This window comes from Malania oleifera, chromosome 2 (assembly GCF_029873635.1).
Source record: "Malania oleifera isolate guangnan ecotype guangnan chromosome 2, ASM2987363v1, whole genome shotgun sequence".
In the NCBI taxonomy this organism is placed as follows: domain Eukaryota; kingdom Viridiplantae; phylum Streptophyta; class Magnoliopsida; order Santalales; family Ximeniaceae; genus Malania; species Malania oleifera.
The window spans coordinates 25,226,703-25,245,829 of record NC_080418.1 but is presented as its reverse complement, the minus strand read 5'-3'; positions in this window follow the sequence as shown (position 1 = coordinate 25,245,829).

The window sequence follows — 19,127 nt, the reverse complement described above, 5'->3', positions numbered from 1 at the left end:
TCCATGATACTACACAAAATGAAGGTTCAATCTCGTAGGGCTCTTGGACACTGTAACGACCCAAAGAATAATGGTATTTAAATAATAAGAGTGAGGAAAATGGAAACAGAAATAGAAGGAGGTAGCAGGCTTTGTCAACGAACGCGAAGTGTTCGTCGACGACGTTGCACTTTGGACGTAATAACCTGAAAGTTTTACATAGGGCCTCATCGACGAACACAGGGAGTTCATCAACGAGCTCATAACTAGGTCTCGTCAACAAAGCCATGCCTCGTCGACGATCAAATACCAAGAGAGGTTTTAGGGGCAGTCTGAAATTCATCGACGAAGAAGGAAGTTCGTTGACGAAATTCCTTAAAGTCTCATCGACGAGATGACTTGTGTCATCGACGAATCTAGGGCTATAAATTGCCAAAACCTAGATTTTTCAACAGAATTTTGGGGCAAAAAAGGGCTCTCTCTCTCTCTCTAAAATGCCTCTCCCTCCTTCTCTCTTCGATCCTGGTCCCGTTTCTCGCCGGATCGAACATCCGAGGCTGCCACCACACTCCTGGCGAAGTTCTCTACAAGTTTGCAAGAGCTGATCGTGGGAGAAGTTGGTTTGGAATTCATCCCAAATCTAGGGTAAGGTATTTTATTCAGATTATGTCTTCCTCGTAGTTATAAGAAATGTTGTAGGTAAGAAAATACTAATGTTTTGTTCTGGGAAATGTTTTTTTCAAGGTGTTGAGTGGAGAACCCTACTGGTGTAAGGCTAGAGTTCAGTGAGAGGCTTTTCAAATTTAAGGTAAGGGAAATATGCTATGCTAGGAGTTTTAAGAATGTTAACAGAGATTTCATAGATACATATATACCAGTTTATTATATAGTTTTTACAAAATAAAAGTTTTAAAGTTTGTGTGGCCTGAGTAGATATTTACCTAATGTAGAATTTATGCAGTGTTTTAGCATATCATGTTATATATATATATATATGGTTATTCACAGATATTTAATAGACAGATTTATATAGATTTTATTCAGTTCAGTATATTATAGTATTTACAGAATGCCATGTTTTTCTAAATGCCATAACACACAGTTTATACATATAGATTATACAGACAGTTTATAAAGACAGATTATATAGTTATAGCATCAAGATGCTACAATTACTCAGATATTACAGTATTTACAGTACTGAATTATAGCATTATGGTTATTTTGAAAATATGATGAAAACAACAAAGATATATATAAAAATGTACTTATATAGTATCAGATCCCTGTGGAAATATTACAGACAGATACAGTTTACAGAGCACGGTACCATTGCTATATATAGATAGAGTGCAACCACATATCTCAGATAGCGTGTGGATACCGTCTAATCGTGCTTGGAGAGGATGCAGCTACCCAGAACGCTGGGTTGAGGGGGCCGGTTTGAAGAGGTAGCAGCTAGTCCCGAGCTTAGGAGTGGATGCAATTTGGCCGGGCTTAGGTAGTATAGAGTATGATGACTTACCTGGAGGGGCGACCAGGTTAAGTCCCGCCTACAGGCCGAACAACCCTATCATGAGGGGTTAAATCATGACATACAGAGTTTGAGGGAAAGAGCACAGTTATGTATATGTATACAATTTTACAGCTTTTGTCGTATATATATAGCAGTATGAATGATCGAAAGTTCAAATGATACAAATGTTTTAAGCTATTATGCATGTGTTTTACAGATTTGCGAGATCATGTAGTTTTATATATTAACGTTATAGTTTTACGGTTCGGTCACCACACATTAGTAATAGCATATTTTCACTTACTGAGCGTTGTCTCACCTTATTACTTTACCATTTTTCAGGTGAGTCAGCTAGGCGAGCAGATCAGGCTCGCAAATAGAGAGTTGACTTGCCTACCCTGGTTGTAGGGTAAGTTTGTGATAGGATTTTGTATTTTTGGAGTAGATGATACTGGGGAAGTTATTATATATGCCTATGGTCTGTATGTATCGAATTTTGGTATTGTATAGTATATGTGGTTGTATGACTTATGTTTCCGCTGTTTAGGTATGGTTATATAGATATACTAAAAAAAATGGAGAAATTTTGAGGATATTACAGAAACCCTGTACACAATCACATACACATGATATATGCAACGAATAATTCAACCTATTACATTCATTATACCATACCATACCAGAGTCTACGTTCAACACAATACAAAACATAACTCCTAGGTGTCTACATAACCAAAATGATGCCTCAACTATAGTTTAGTACTTACACAAGTACTTATACAACCTTCACCAAAACCATGCTCCCAAATCGCTAGATAGCTAGGTTTGGCTACTTGAAAGACCTGAAACATATTTGTAGGATTGTGGTGAGACACTTCTTGGTAAGGGCGAATCAGGTTATATCAGTGTGTGAGCATGTGAGTGTTATTTCAACATTAAAACATAACATTTTGCAATTTCAGTATGTTCACAAACACTTGTCCACATTGGTAATTAAAGCGAATTACAACACTTGTCCATATCGAAATTGAACCAAATGTCTCGACTCATCGGTATTAAACCAGATGTCTCGACTTGTCGGAATTAAAATTGGATTACAACACTTGTCCACATCGGAATTAAACTGGATGTCTCGACTCATCGGTATTAAACCATATGTCTCAACTCATTGGAATTGAACCCGGATTTGAGACCCATCGAAATTTAACCGACTGAAAACAATTTGGAACCACAGTTCCTACATCTCATTTCAACATTTGGGTACATAAATAATCACATAACATTTGATCCAAGGATACAGTTTAACATAAATGAAGGTAAGATCATCTTTATATTATAATTTATTCAAATATATGATTTTCCAACAGAAACTGAGATGATACTTGAAACCCCAATTTTCCCAAAAACTGTAAACCCAAAAATCCCGTAGTTTCACTCGGTAGAATTTCCTAAATAAGTATTCAAAACCTACATATCATCGTAAACCACAATTTTACCGATTCAGATTTCAAAAATAACTAATATAAACAAAATCCCCTTACCTTTTCTCGAAAATTGAAACACGAACCTAAATGATCCAAAACAACGACACGGGATCCCCAAAACCTAAAAATCGAAGAACACAACTTCATTACAATCCTATTTACCACAGATCTACCGAACCACAAACAGATTTAGACCCTTACCTCGATTTTAGGGTAAAACCTGAAAATCCTTAAAACAAAGATCCGATCCTTTATAATCGTAGAAATTTTCTCCCTGATCCACGTAGTAATGTCGGATCATTGATTTAGGTAACGGGAGGCCCGAGATCTTATAGTGAGAGAGTCCAGTTCAATTCTAGAGAGAGAGAGAGGATTTGAGTTTTCTTAACCATTAAGCAAAAAAAATTCAACTTATAGACCTTTGACCCAGCCAGCCTCATCGACAAATTGGAACTCTCGTCGACGAGCAGAAGAAGGGCGTTCGTCAATGACGGAGTTGGTCTCGTCGACGAACCTGTGATTCCAAAATTTCAAAAATCTCTCGATATCATCTAGTCGACGAGCCTTTGAATTTTGCTGACGAGCCACAGAAGAGACTTCGTTGACGAGAGAAGGAGCCTCATCGATGAGCCCTGCTGCTTTCACCTTTTCAAATTCTTTCCCCTTTTCTTATTTATTTAATCCATATTTCTCGGGTTGGGTTCTTACAACCTCCCCTCCTTATAAAAATTTCGTCCTCAAAATTTGTAATTTCTCACTTGCTAATTCATCAATATACCCAAATGTATACCTAACTCTAGGAAGAGCCGTCGGCCACCCACATAGTTGCCCCATCCCAAATATATTACATACCATCACTTATGGCGAAGGAATACCGTGGTTACAAATGCACTGTCTCGGGAGCTCACAATATCACAAAATTCTCCCAAAGACTAATCACACATCATTACTCTAATTAAAAAAAACATTACATACCTACGTAATCGACTCTACAACTCTGTTCCTCAGAACAAATGAGGATATTTTTGGCGTATTTCCGTCTCTGATTCCCAAGAAGCTTCCTCAATTGCATGATTCCACTACAGCACTTTCACTAATGATATCTCCTTGGTACGCAGGTTTTGCACCTTCTGGTTCAGAATCTAAACGAGTATCTCCTTATACGCCAAAGCATCCCCAATCTCTAAAGATTTGTAACTAATCACACGTGACGGATTCGGCACATACCTCCTTAACATAGATACATGAAACACATCGTGGATCCTAGAGAGCGTTGGGGGTAGTGCAATCTTGTAGGCCACTGGACCCACTCGCTCAAGTACCTCGAATGGTCCTTGGGCTCAACTTTCCCTTCTTTGCAAATCTCATCACTCCTTTCATCGGAGCGATCCTCAGGAATATCTTACCCCCCACCTCGAATTCCAATTCCTAACGGTGCACATCTGCGTAACTCTTCTACCAACTCTGAGCTGATTTAATTCTATCCCTGATCAATCTAACCTTCTCAGAAGCTTGTTGCACGAGTTCGGATCCCAATATCAGTCGTTCACTGACCTTATCCCAGTACAAGGGAGACTGACACCTTTGAATATACAATGCCTTGAATGGTGCCATCCCGATACTAGTTTGGAAGCTATTATGATAGGCGAACTCCACCAACAGTAGAAATTGTATCCTATTACCGCCGAAGTCTAACACACAAGCCCGTAACATATCCTCCAAGATCTGTATCGTCCTCTCTGACTGTCCGTTAGTCTGGGGGTGGAACGCTCTGCTGAAAGTAAGCTTTGTCCCCAGTGCTTCCTGTAAGCTCTTCCAGAACCAAGAAGTGAATCTTGGATCTCGATCTAAAATAGTAGATACTAGTACCCCGTGCATTCTAACTATCTCTTGCACGTATAAGTCTATTAGCCTACTCAAGGAGTAGCTAACCTTCATCGGCACAAAGTGAGCAGTCTTAGACAACTTGTCAACAATCACCCAGATCACATTTTGCCCGTGAAGTGCTAGTGGCAACCCGATGACAAAGTCCATGGAGATATGCTCCCATTTCCACTCCAGAATTCTCAATGGTTGCAACGGCCTTGCCGGCCTCTAATGTTCAACCTTTACTTGCTGACATGTCAGACATTGCTCCACAAATTGAGCAATCTCCCTTTTTATGCCACTCCACCAGAAGGATTCGCGCAGATCTCGATACATCTTTGTGCCACCCGAATGTATCGTATATAAAGAACGATGTGCCTCCTCTAGAATAGTCCTCTTTATCCGCTCATCATTTGGAACACATAGCCTAGTTCCAAACCACAATACACCACCATCGAAGATACTAAAATTTGCAGCCAACCCCTACTGTACTTTCTCCACAGTCTCCACTAATTTTACATCATTTGGTTGCGCGACTTTAAATCTCACAAATAATGTCGGCTAGATCACCAAGCTAGTAATGAAAGCCTGGTGATTTGCATCCACCAATTCCACACCAAGACCCTCCAGGTCCCTCGTGATATGATGCTGATCTACCACTGCGAATACTGACGCATGCTCTGACTTCCAACTCAACGCATTAGCTACCATGTTAAACTTTCCTGGGTGATAAATGATGGTGCAATCATACTCGTTGATCAATTCAAGTCACCTCCTCTGCCTCATGTTCAACTCCTTCTGCGTGAAGAAGTACCTAAGGCTCTAGTGGTCTGTGAAGATCTCACATTGTTCATCGTACAAGTAGTGTCTCTAGATCTTCAATGCATACACCACTGCCGCTAACTCCAGGTCATGCGTAGGGTAATTCTTCTCGTACTCCTTGAGTTGCTAAGAAGCATAAGAAATTTCTTTCCCCTGTTGCATCAGCACACATCCCAAACCCTTCAGAGACGCGTCGCTATAAATCACAAAACCACCATCCCCAGATGGGATGGTCAAAACTGGAGCAGTGACCAGTCGATATTTCAACTCCTAAAAACTCTGCTCACAATCATCGGTCCAAACAAATTTCACATCCTTCCTCGTTAACTGTGTTAAAGGGGCCAGACAACTTAGAGAATCCCTCCATGAACCGACGATAATACCTTGCCATTCCGAGGAAACTCCGAACTTCCTGCACATTCTTCAGTTTCACCCAGTCAACCACTACTTCAATCTTACCTGGATCAACTGAGATACCACCTCCCGACATGATATGACCTAGAAATGCAACCTGGTTCAACTATAACTCGCATTTCTTCAGCTTAGTATACAACTTCCTTTCCCGCAGTATCTGAAGCCCCAACCTCAGATGGTTTTCATGCTCTTCCAAACTCCTAGAGTATACCAGAATGTCGTCAATGAACACCACCATGAACTGGACTAGGTATTCATGGAAAACCCTATTCATTAGGTCCATAAATACCGCCGGAGCATTAGTCAACCCGAATGGCATGACTAGAAACTCGTAGTGACCATATCTGGTTCAAAAAGCAGTCTTTGCAATATCCTCAGTCTTAACTTTCACCTGATGATACCCTGACTGTAAGTCAATCTTCAAGAAGACCTGCATTCCCTACAGTTGGTCAAACAGATCATTATACAAGGCAACGGGTATTTGTTCTTCATTGTTACCTTGTTAATCTCACAGTAATCAATGCACATCCTCATTGACCCATATTTCTTCTTCATGAACAATACTGGAGCTCCCCAAGGTGAAACACTGGGTCTGATAAAGCCTTTATCTAGTAGTTCCTACAACTGCCCCTTCAACTCTTTAAGGTCTGCTGGAGCCATCCTGTATGGAGCTTTAGAAATTGGTGCCTAACCTGAAAGCAATTAAATAAAACACTCCATATCCTGATTGGGAGGTAAATTGGGTAAGTTTTCTAGGAATACATCCAAAAATTCATTAACCACTCAGATATCCTCGAGCTTCAGATCATCCTGAGGTGGTTCCTTTGCACAAGCTAGGTACCCTTGACATTCGTCCAAAAGTAATCTTCTCACATGTATTGCTGACAAAATCAGTGGCATCGAATGCACACATGATCCTATGAACTTATACTCCTGCTCCCCAGGTGGTCTGAACACCACTTCTTTCCTACGATAGTCAATCACAACAAAGCTGGAGGATAACCAATCCATCCCCAATATGACGTCAAACCCAAACATATCAAATACTAGGTAGTGGACTTCCCTGAATTACCATACGGATCGTGGAAGGATTCTCTACAATTTCTACGGATTGGAATCTCGTGTCAGAGGTTTTGAGGTTTTGGCTAAAAATCGAGGTAAGGTTCGGTTTTCAATTCTGATCCGGTAGTTTAGTAGAGAATGGTCTTGTGAGAATATTCTGTACTGTGATTTGTAGGTTTTGGAACTCGGTTTGCTGTTTAGGGGCCTTGGAGTTCGGGATTTGTGATTCGAGGAAAAGGTATGGGGAAACTATGTTATATTGGTTATTTTTGAAATCGGACTCGGTGGAATTGTGTCCACGGTCCTGTGTGTGTTTTGGCTACTCATTTGGGGGGATCTAACGGGGAAAACTATGGGTTTTTCATTATTACAGTTTTGGGAAAAGGAGGCGATGTGCTGTATCCCTGGTTTTGTTGAAAATCGTGGGTATATGTTGATTTATACTGTGATATTGGGATGGTCGTGCCTTGACTTTTTTAAACTGTATTTGTTTGGAAAACCATGATATAGATTACCAAATGGGTGTGGTTTTTTTGGTTATATGAGCATGCATGTGTGTGTGATATGTTGGAATGCTAGTAGGAACTGGGTTCCAAAATTGTTCCACGTACTAAGACTGTCCGGCTCTATATCCGAGGGCATGAGCCTATACCAGAAGATCAAGCTGAAGGGTGTGGATCCACCAGTTAGCGCCGGTACGATGCTATAGGAGTCGGGGAGTAGCCATGTACTGGTGGCGCCGTGCTTCGCGGGTTGGCCGGGCCAACACCGGATTGTCACGGACCGGCTTCGGGCCGAAGGGTGTGAGGACACCGGGATTGCTGATCATGTGTTGTGTGTGCGTGTATGCACTATGTAAATTAGTGCTAGATTGCATTCAACTGCGTGTATATTGCATCATGATAACACTCAAATGCCACACACCGATATAGCATGTATTCTTCCTTATTGAGAGGTGTCTCACCCCTACTGTACGTACATTTTTACAGGTCCTTCGGGTAATCGGAACTAGCATCCTGGTGTAGGGAGCGTAGTGGTTGGTGCACTGCGTTTAACGCTAGGTAGGTGCTAGGACTGTAATTTTGGTGGGTTGCCATTTTGGGATGTGTTGGGCTCCCGTTTGTACGTTTTGATAGAGCATTGTGTCTGCTCTTGTATAGACTCTCGTATGATACTGCATATGTATGTATGGTTTTTTCGCTGTGTATATGATTGTTTTTGGATGTGTTTAGGGTGTCTGGGAACCCCACGGGGTCGAACCCTCATCCTTTGTACTGTATTTGTGTTGATTTGTATGATACAAGGACAAGTTAGGTTATATTTTCACCCCTAGGTCCCATTTCGGGGTTCGGGGCGTGACAAGACCTAACAACCTAGTTAGCTCTTATACCAAAATATCATGCCCCGAACCCGACAATGGGCCCCAAGGTGTGATTCAATAACCTAACCATTCTCTGTATCATACAAACATCCACGATACTACACAAAACAAACGTTCAACCCCACAGGGCTCGCGGAAACCCTATACACAATCACATATACATGATATACGCAGCGGAATAATTCAGCTTATTAGATTCATTATACCATACCATACTAGAGTCTATGTTGAACACAATACAAAACATAACTCTCGAGTGTCTACATAACCAAAGTGACACCCTGGCTACAGTTTAGTACTTACACAAGTACTTATACAACGTTAACCAAAACCACGCTCCCAAATCACTAGAACGCTAGGTTCGGATACCTTAAGGACCTGAAACTCATTCGTAGGATTGGGGTGAGACACATCTCAGTAAGGGCGAATCAGGTTATATCAGTGTGTGAGCATATGAGGGTTATTTGAACATTAAAACATAACATTTCGCAATTTCAGTATGTTCACAAACACTTCTCCACGTTGGTAATTAAACCGAATTACAACACTTGTCCACATCAGAATAAAACTAGATGTCTCGACTCATCAGTATTAAACCGGATGTCTCGAATCATTGAAATTAAAACTGGATTACAACACTTGTCCACATCGAAATTAAGCTAGATGACTCGACTCATCAAAATTAAACCAGATGTCTCGACTCATTAGAATTAAAACTGGATTTGAGATGTCACACCCTGAACCCGGAAATGGGACCCGGGGGTTAAAATGTAACCTAACCTGTTCCTGTATCATGCAAATAATCCACAAATACAGTACAAAGGATGAGGGTCCGACCCCGTGGGGTTCCCAGGCACCCGAAACCCATCTAAACACAATCATATACGCAGCGGAAAAAGGTCATCCTATATATACATATGCAGTACCATACCAAAGTCTATACAAGAGCAGAAACAGGCTCTATCAAAACATACAAATGAGTGCCCAAATACATCTCAAAATGGCAACCTACCAAAATACAGTCCTAGCACTTACCCAAGCGCTAACCGCAGTACATCGACCACTACGCTCCCTACACCAAGACGCTAGTTCCAGGTACTCGAAGGACCTATAAAAATGTACGTATATTAGGGGTGAGACACCTCTCAGTAAGGAAGAACACAGGTTATATCGATGTGTGGCATTTGAGTGTTATTATGATGCAACATACATACAGTTAAATGCAATCTAGTACTCGTTACACAGTGCATACACGCACTCATACACATACACATGATCAGCAATCTTGGTGTCATCACACCCTTCGGCCGGAAGCCGGCCTACGACATATGGCGTTGGCCCGTAGCCAACCCGCGAACACGATGCCACCGGCACATGGCTAGTCCCAGACTCCCATGGCATCGTACCAGAGCTAATTAGGGGATCCACACCCTTCGGCTTGATTTACCAGTATAGACTCACGCCCTTGGATATAGAGTCGGACACTCTTACCTACGTGGCAGGCAATAAACACACGCTCTCGGATATGGAGCCAAACACTCTCAGTACCTGGAACAATTCGAAACCCCGTTCCTACTAGCATTTCAACAGTCACACACACATGTATGCTTATATAACCAAACAAACCACACCCATTTGGTAATCTAAATCATGGTTTTCCAAAAAAATACAGTTTAAACAAGTCAAGGCATGACCATCCCAATAAAACAGTATAAATCAACATATACGCTCGGTTTTCAACAAAACCAGGGATACAGCTCGTCGTCCCCTTTTTTTGAAAACTGTAGTAATGAAAAACCCATAGTTTTCCCCATTAGATCCCCCCAAATGTGTAGCCAAAACACACACAGGACCATGAACCATAGTTCCACCAAGTCCGATTTCATAAATAACTAATATAAACACGGTTCCCCTTACCTTTTCCCTGAATAGCAAATCCCAAACTCCAAGGCACCTAAACAGCGAACCGAGTTCCAAAACCTACAAAACACAGTATAGAATATACTCACAAGACAGTTTCCTACAAAACTATAGGATTAGAATTAAAAATCGAGCCTTAGCTCGATTTTACGCCTAAACCCGAAAATCTCCGAAACGGGATTCCGATCTGTAGAACTTGTAGAGAATCCTTCCATGATCCTCGTGGTAACTTCAGATTCCCGATTCTAGCAACGATCGGCAAAGAAATCTAGAGAAAGAGAGAGTAGGGAGAGTTCTAGAGAGAGAGAGAGAGAGATATTTGAAGTTTCTTATTGGAGAAGTAAAAGAAATTCCTATTTATAGCCATTTGACCCGGGCAAACTTGTCGACAAAATGGTGCCCTCGTCGATGAAGCCCTATAGTCTTCTCGTCGACGAGGCAGGGAATTTGTCGATGAATCCTGATATTCCTAGTTTTTCGAAACTCCTCGATTTGTCCTCGTCGACGAGTCTCTAAATTTCGTCGACGAGAAGAACAAAGATTTCGTCGATGAAATCTGGCTTCGTCGACGAGGTCTGCTCTTTTACCAAAATGCCCCTCTCTTTAAATATTTAGAATCCATTATCAAGAGTCGAATTCTTACAATCTCCCCTCCTTATAAAAAAAATTTGTCCTCGAAATTTGCCATCTCTCATTCACAAACTCATACATACATACAATCGAACACACATATACCACTCTAGAGAAAACTGTCGACCACTACAGTGTAATCCCATCATACACATACACATACATACCTCACTTATGGTGGAGGAATACTGTGGTTACATATACAACTATCTCAAAAGTTCACAATACACACACTCCCAATGACTAACCACCTATCCCAACCCATAGTAGGATCATGTTCGTGCTCAGAACAACTGTGGATACTTCTAGCGTATTTCTGTTTCTAGTTCCCAAGAAGCTTCCTCAACCTCGTGGTTTTGCCACAATACCTTCACTAACGGTTTCTCTTTAGTACGAAGCTTCTAAATTTTAAGGTCCAGAACCTGAATAGGTATCCCGTCATATGCTAAAGTATCCCCAATTTCCAACTCACCGTAGCTGATAATATGCGAAGGATCCAACATGTACCTCCTCAAGATGGATACGTGAAATACATCGTGGACCCTCGAAAGTGCTAGAGGTAATGCAATCCTGTAGGCTACCGGACCCACTTGCTCAAGTACCTTGAATGGTCCGATATACCTTGGGCTCAGCTTGCCCTTCCCCCCAAATCTCATCACCCCTTTCATCGGAGCAATACGCAAAAATACCTTACCTCCAACTTCGAACTCTAACTTAGGGCGGTGAACATCTACGTAACTCTTCTACCGACTCTGAGCTGATCTAATCCTCTCCCGGATCAAATCCACCTTTTCAGACGCCTGCTGCACAAGTTCAAGTCCTAACACCTGGCGTTCACCAACCCCATCCCAACACAAAGGTGATCAACACCTCTGACCATACAAAGCCTCGAACGGTGCCATCCCGATACTGGACTGGAAGCTGTTATTATAAGCGAACTCTACAAGTGGCATAAACTGTATCCAACTACCACCGAAGTCTAACACACACGCTCACAACATATCTTCCAGAATCTGTATCGTCCTCTCTGACTGTCCATCAGTCTGGGGTGGAACGCTGTACTGAAAGTAAGCTTCGTCCCCAATGCCTTATGTAAGCTCATCCAGAATCAAGAAGTAAACCTCGGATCCCGATCCGATACTATGGACACCGGTACTCTGTACATTCTCACAATCTTATGCACATACAAATCTACTAGCCTACTCAAAGGATAGCCAACTTTCATCGATATCAAATGAGCAGATTTCATCAATCTATCCACGATCACCCCAATAGCATTCTGCTCGTGAAACTAGTCACAAAATCCATGGAAATATGCTCCCATTTCCACACTGGAATAGGCAAAGGCTGCAACGGCCCTGCCGGCCTCTGATGTTTAGCTTTCACCTACTGACACGTCAAACACTGCTCTACAAACTGAGCAATCTGCCTCTTTATACCAGACCACTAGAAGGTTTCACGCAAATCCCGATACATATTCGTACTACCAGGATGTACCGTATACAAAGAACGATGCGCTTCCTCCAGAATCGTCCTTCTGATCTCATCATCATTCGGAACACATAGTCTGGTTCCAAACCTCAGCACATTTCGCTTAGAGATGTTTAAATCTGTAACCAGACCCTGTTGTACCTTTTCTTTAACCTCTGCCAACTCTGCATCACTAGCATGCGCGGCCTTTATACGCTCAAATAAAGTCGGTTGGACCTCTAAACCAGCAAGATAAGCCTGATGATCACCAACCACCAACTCTATACCTGAGCTCTCCAAATCTTGTCTGATGTGACACTGAGTTACAACCCCAGATACAACCGTAGGCCTTGACTTCCGACTCAACGCATTAGCTACCACATTAGCCTTCCACGGGTGATAACTGATCGTGCAATTGTAGTCCTTAATCAACTCTAGCCACCACCTCTGTCTCATGTTCAACTCCTTCTATGTGAAGAAATACCTAAGACTCTTATGATCAGTGAAGAACTCACACTACACACCATACAAATAGTGTCACCAGATCTTCAGTGCATATACAACAGCAGCCAATTTCAAATCGTGCGTAGGGTAGTTCTTCTCATATTCCTTCAGTTTCCGAGAGGCATAAGCTACTACCTTACCCTACTGCACGAGCACACATCCCAGGCCTTTCATAGATGCATCGATATAAATCACGAACCCACCATCCCCCGAAGGAATAGTCAACACTGGAGCAGTAACCAGCTGGTGCTTCAACTCCTTAAAGCACTGCTTGCAATCACTGGTCCACTCAAACTACACCCCCTTCCTGGTCAATCATGTCAAAGGTCCACAAAGTTTAGAGAAACCCTCTACGAACCGACGATAGTAACCTGCCAGTCCCAGAAAACTTCGAACCTCCTGCACATTCTTCGGCCTTACCCAGTCGACCATAGATTCAATCTTGCTAGGATCAACTGATATACCACCCCCAATAACCACATGGCCTAAGAACACAATCTGACTCAACCAAAATTCACACTTCTTTAGTTTAGCATACAGCTTCTTCTCCCGTAGAATCTGTAACACTAACCTCAAATTTTCCACCTGCTCTTCTGTACTCTTCGAGTATACCAGAATGTCGTCAATGAATACCACTACAAATCGATCTAGGTACTCATAGAAAACCCTGTTCATTAGATCCATGAACACCGCGGAGCATTCGTCAACCCAAAAGGCATGACTAAGAACTCGTAGTGGCTATATTTGCTTCGGAAAGCTGTCTTCGCTACATCCTTCGCTCTAACCCTCACCTGATGATATCCTAACCACAAATCGATCTTTGAAAAGACCTGTGTCCCTTGCAACTGGTCAAAGAGGTTATCTATACGAGGTAAAGGATAGCGATTCTTCACAGTTACCTTGTTAATCTCGCGGTAATCAATGCACATCCGCATCGACCCGTCTTTCTTCTTCACAAACAATACTGGAGCTCCCTAGGGTGAAACACTAGGTCGAATGAAACCCCTGTCCAGTAATTCCTGCAACTGCTCCTTCAACTCCCGAAGTTCTGTTGGAGCCATCTGGTACGGAGCTTTAGAGATCGGTGCCTTACCAAGCAGTAACTCTATCGTAAACTCCACCTCACGATCTGGAGGTAAACTGGGTAAGTCATCTGAAAACACATCTGGGAACTCGCTGACTACCCAAATATCCTCAAGCCTCAACTAATCCCGCGGCGGTTCCTTTATACAAGCTAGGTCCCCCTGACATCCGTCCAAAAGTAGCGTCCTCGCCTGCAATGCCGATAGAATCTATGGCGTCGAACGCACATACGATCCCACGAATTCGTACTCCCGCTCCCCAGGAGGACTGAAAACTACCACCTTCCTATGACAGTCGATCACAGCATAACTGGAGAACAACCAATCCATCCCCAGAATGACATCGAACCCCGACATGTCATATACAATAAGATTTACCGGTAGCAGCTTTCCCTAAATTTTCACTGTGGAGTCTACCAACATCTTCTTACAAAAAGATACACTCCCATATGGTGTAGTAACAGATAAAACCTCATTCATATCTTGGGTTTCAACCCCACACCGTCCAAGAAAACTCACAGATACAAAAGAATGGGTTGCACCTGAATCAAATAAAATAGAAGCCTTATTCGAAAGCAATGATAAGGTACCTGTCACCACGTTCCCCACATGCTCAGCATCCATTAGAGTAAGAGAATATACTCGGGTCGGAGCTGTATTCGTATGAACGGTTCCCCGAGGTATCTGATTGCTCCCTCGGTTCCCATTGAACGTAGGCACATCTCGCTTCGGTGCACGACAATCACGAGCCATGTGACCAGGTCGACCACAGTTATAGCAGTTACCTTCAAAAGACCGACACTCACCCTTGTGAAGTCTGAAGCACCTGGTACAATGACCACCAGTCTGGCTCCCTTAAGAATCTTAGTGCTCGGTATTTTAGCGATAACCCAAGCCCTTGCTCCTCTTCTTCCATGATCCCTAACGAGATCCTGTCTGAGAACCAGGAGGTAATGTCCTCTTCCTTGATTCCTGATCCACCTCATCCTCTCGAATATCGATCTCAATCACCGTGGCTTTATCCACCAACACCGAGAACTCGCAGATCTGAAGCATACCCACTAGTTTGCGGATATCCTTCCTCAGGCCCTTCTCGAACGTCCGAGTCTTCTCATACTTACTCGAGATCAAACATGGTGCAAAGCGGGATAGCTCTATGTATCGAGCCGCGTACCCCTACACCGTTAAACTCCCCCGAGTCAGAGTAGAAAACTCATCTGCCTTCGCATCATGTACAGAAGCTGAAATGTATCTGTCGAAGAACACCTCCTTGAAATGACTCCACGTCATCTCCTCTGAACCGGCTCTCTGCTTCTCCAGCAGACTCGCCGCAGTCCACCATCGACCCGCTTCCCCAGATAGCTAAAAAGTAGCATAGAGGACTCGCTGCCTATCTATGTAGTGCAGGACTTCCAGAATCCTATCAGTTTTCTCCATCCAATCCTCTATTGTCATTGGGTCAGGTCCTCCAGAGAACGTTGGAGGATACATGCGTGTGAACCTCTCAATGGTGCACCCCGCAGCAATAGGAGAGCGATCGCATCTCCTCACACTCCACCCGATCTCCTGTAACACCTGCCTTGTCAAACCTCGAGGCACAGAAGGAGACTCATCACTCGCAGTATCCTCGGAGCCACTTCCCAAGTCATTATCCTTGGGCCCCATTCTGCAGCACAATAGGAATCTATCAGTATCCTTACGACACATATAGTTAACACAATGATCTACACTAATCATGTTAACTACTCCCTGCCAGGTCTAGGTCTGTCCTATCACACCGACACGAAAGTCATCAATGATCTGCCCTACTTTTATTGGAATCATCATCCTAAGAAAAACATGGAATACCGTCGACAAATCCCGGTCTAGCAACCAACCAACCCTCAACCAACTCTACCTATATCCACATCCTATACTCTGATATGTACACATCACTAAGCCTAACCAAGTCTACAAGATCTAGTAACCTGGTTAGCTCTGATACCAAGTTGTCACGCTCCGAACCCGAAAATGGGACTTGGGGGTGAAAATGTAACCTAACCTGTCCCTGTATCATGCAAATAATCCATAGATACAGTACAAAGGATGAGGGTTCGACCCCGTGGGGTTCCCAGGCACCTTAAACACATCCAAACACAATCATATACGCAACAGAGAAATGTCATTCCATATATACATATGCAGTACCATACCAGAGTTTATACAAGAGCAGAAACAAGCTCTATCAAAACATACAAATGAGTGCCCAAATACATCTCAAAATGGCAACCCACCAAAATACAGTCCTAGCACTTGCCCAAGTGCTAACCGCAGTACACCGGCCACTACGCTCCCTACACCAGGACGTTAGTTCCGGTTACTTGAAGGACCTATAAAAATGTACGTACAGCAGGGGTGAGACACCTCTCAGTAAGGAAGAACACAAGTTATATCGGTGTGTGGCATTTGAGTGTTATTATGATGCAACATACACGCAGTTAAATGCAATCCGGTACTCGTTACACAATGCATACACGCACTCATACACATACACATGATCAGCAATCCTGGTGTCGTCACACCCTTCAGCCCGAAGTCGGCCCACGACATACGGCGTTGGTCCATAGCCAACTCGCGAACACGGCGCCACTGGCACATGGCTAGTCCCTGACTCCCATGACATCGTACGGGCGCTAACTGGTGGATCCACACCCTTTGGCATGATCTGCCAGTATAGGCTCACGCCCTTGGACATAGAGCCGGACACTCTTGCCTACGTGGCAGGTGATAAACACACGCCCTTGGATATAGAGCCGCCGAACACTCTCAATACCTGGAACAATTCAAAACCCCGTTCCTACTAACATTTCAATAGTCACACACACATCCATGCTCATATAACCAAAAAAACCACACCCATTTGGTAATCTAAATCATGGTTTTTCAAACAAATACAGTTTAAATAATTCAAGGCACAGCCATCCCAATAACATAGTATAAATCAACATATACGCTCGATTTTCAACAAAACTAGGGATGCAGCCCGTCGCCCCCTTTTTCCCAAAACTGTAATAATGAAAAACCCATAGTTTTCCCTGTTAGATCCCCCCAAATGAGTAGCCAAAACACACACAGGACCGTGAACCACAGTTCCACCGAATCCAATTTCAAAAATAACTAATATAAATACAGTTCCCCTTACCTTTTCCCCGAATAGAAAATCCCAAACTCCAAGGCCCCTAAACAGCGAACCGAGTTCCAAAACCTATAAATCACCGTACATAATATACTCACAAGACAATTTCCTACAAAACTACCGGATCGTAATTGAAAACCAAGTCTTACCTCGATTTTACACCAAAACCCAAAAATCTCCGAAACGGGATTCCAATCCATAGAACTTGTAGAGAATCCTTCCATGATCCTCGTGGTAACTTCAGATTCCCGATTCCAACAACGATCGGTGAAGAAATCTAGAGAGAGAGAGAGAGAGAGAGATTTGAAGTTTCTTAGTGGAGAAGTATAGGATATTCCTATTTATAGCCATTTGACCCGGGCAAACTCGACGAAATGGTACCGTCGTCGACGAGGCCCTATAGTCTTCTCGCGACGAGGGGGGAATTCGTTGACGAATCCTGATATTCCCAGTTTTTCAAAACTCCTCGGTTTCTCTTCGTCGACGAGTCTTTGAATTTTGTCGACGAGAAGAACAAAGATTTCATCGATAAAATCTGGCTTTGTCGATAAGGCCTGCTCTTTTACCAAAATGCCCCTCTCTTTAAATATTTAGAAACCATTATCAAGAGTCGGGTTCTTACATGAGACCCATCGAAATTTAAACGGATGTCTTGGCTCATCGGTAGCGAACTAGATGCCACAGCTCGTCCGTAATTAAACCGGATGCTAACCATATAGTAACAATCATCACATAGAACCTCAGTATTTAACCAAAATTAGTTTTCCACAGTTTCCTAAAAACAATTTGGAACCACAGTTCTTATATCTCATTTCAACATTTCACAACTCAAATCATTTTAAATATACCAGCTCATGCCACACTTATTTGGGTTCATAAATAATCACATAACATTTAATCCAAGGATACAGTTTAACATAAATGAAGGTACGACCATCTCTAAATTATAATTTATTCAAATATATGATTTTTCAACAGAAACTGAGATGATACCCAAAACCCCAATTTTCCCAAAAATTGTAAACCCAAAAATCCCGTAATTTCACCTAGTAGAATTGCCCAAATAAGTATTCAAAACGTACATATCATTGTAAACCACAGTTTTATCGATTCAGATTTCAAAAATATCTGATATAAACAAAATTCCCTTACCTTTTCCCGAAAATCGAAACACGAACCTAAACGATCCAAAGCAGCGACACGGGATCCCCAAAACCTAAAAACCGAAGAACACAACTTCAATACAATCCTATTTACCACAGATCTACCGAACCGCAAACGGATTTAGACCCTTACCTCGATTTTAGAGTAAAACCCAGAAATCGTCAAAACAAATATCCGATCCGCTATAATCGTAGAGATTCTCCCCCTAATCCACGTAGTAATGACGGATCGTTGATTCGGGTAACAATTGGCCTGAGAACTTAGAGAGAGAGAATACGGTTTGAGTCTAGAGAGAGAGATAGAGAGAGAAAAAGAGGATTTAAGTTTTCTTAACCATTAAGCAACAAAAATTCATCTTATAGACTTCGACCCAGCCAACCTCGTTGACGAATTGGAACTCTCTTCGATGAGCAGAAGAAGGGTGTTCGTCGACAACGGAGTTGGCCTCGTCGATGAACCTGAGATTCCAAAATTCCAAAAATCTCTCGGTATCATCTTGTCGACGAGCCTCTGAATTTCGCCGACGAGTCACAGAAGAGACTTCGACAAAAGAAGGAGCCTCGTCGACGAGCCCTACTGTTTTCACCTTTCAAATTCCTTCCCCTTTTCTTATTTATTTAATCCATATTTCTTGGGTCGGGTTCTTACAGTTGATGTG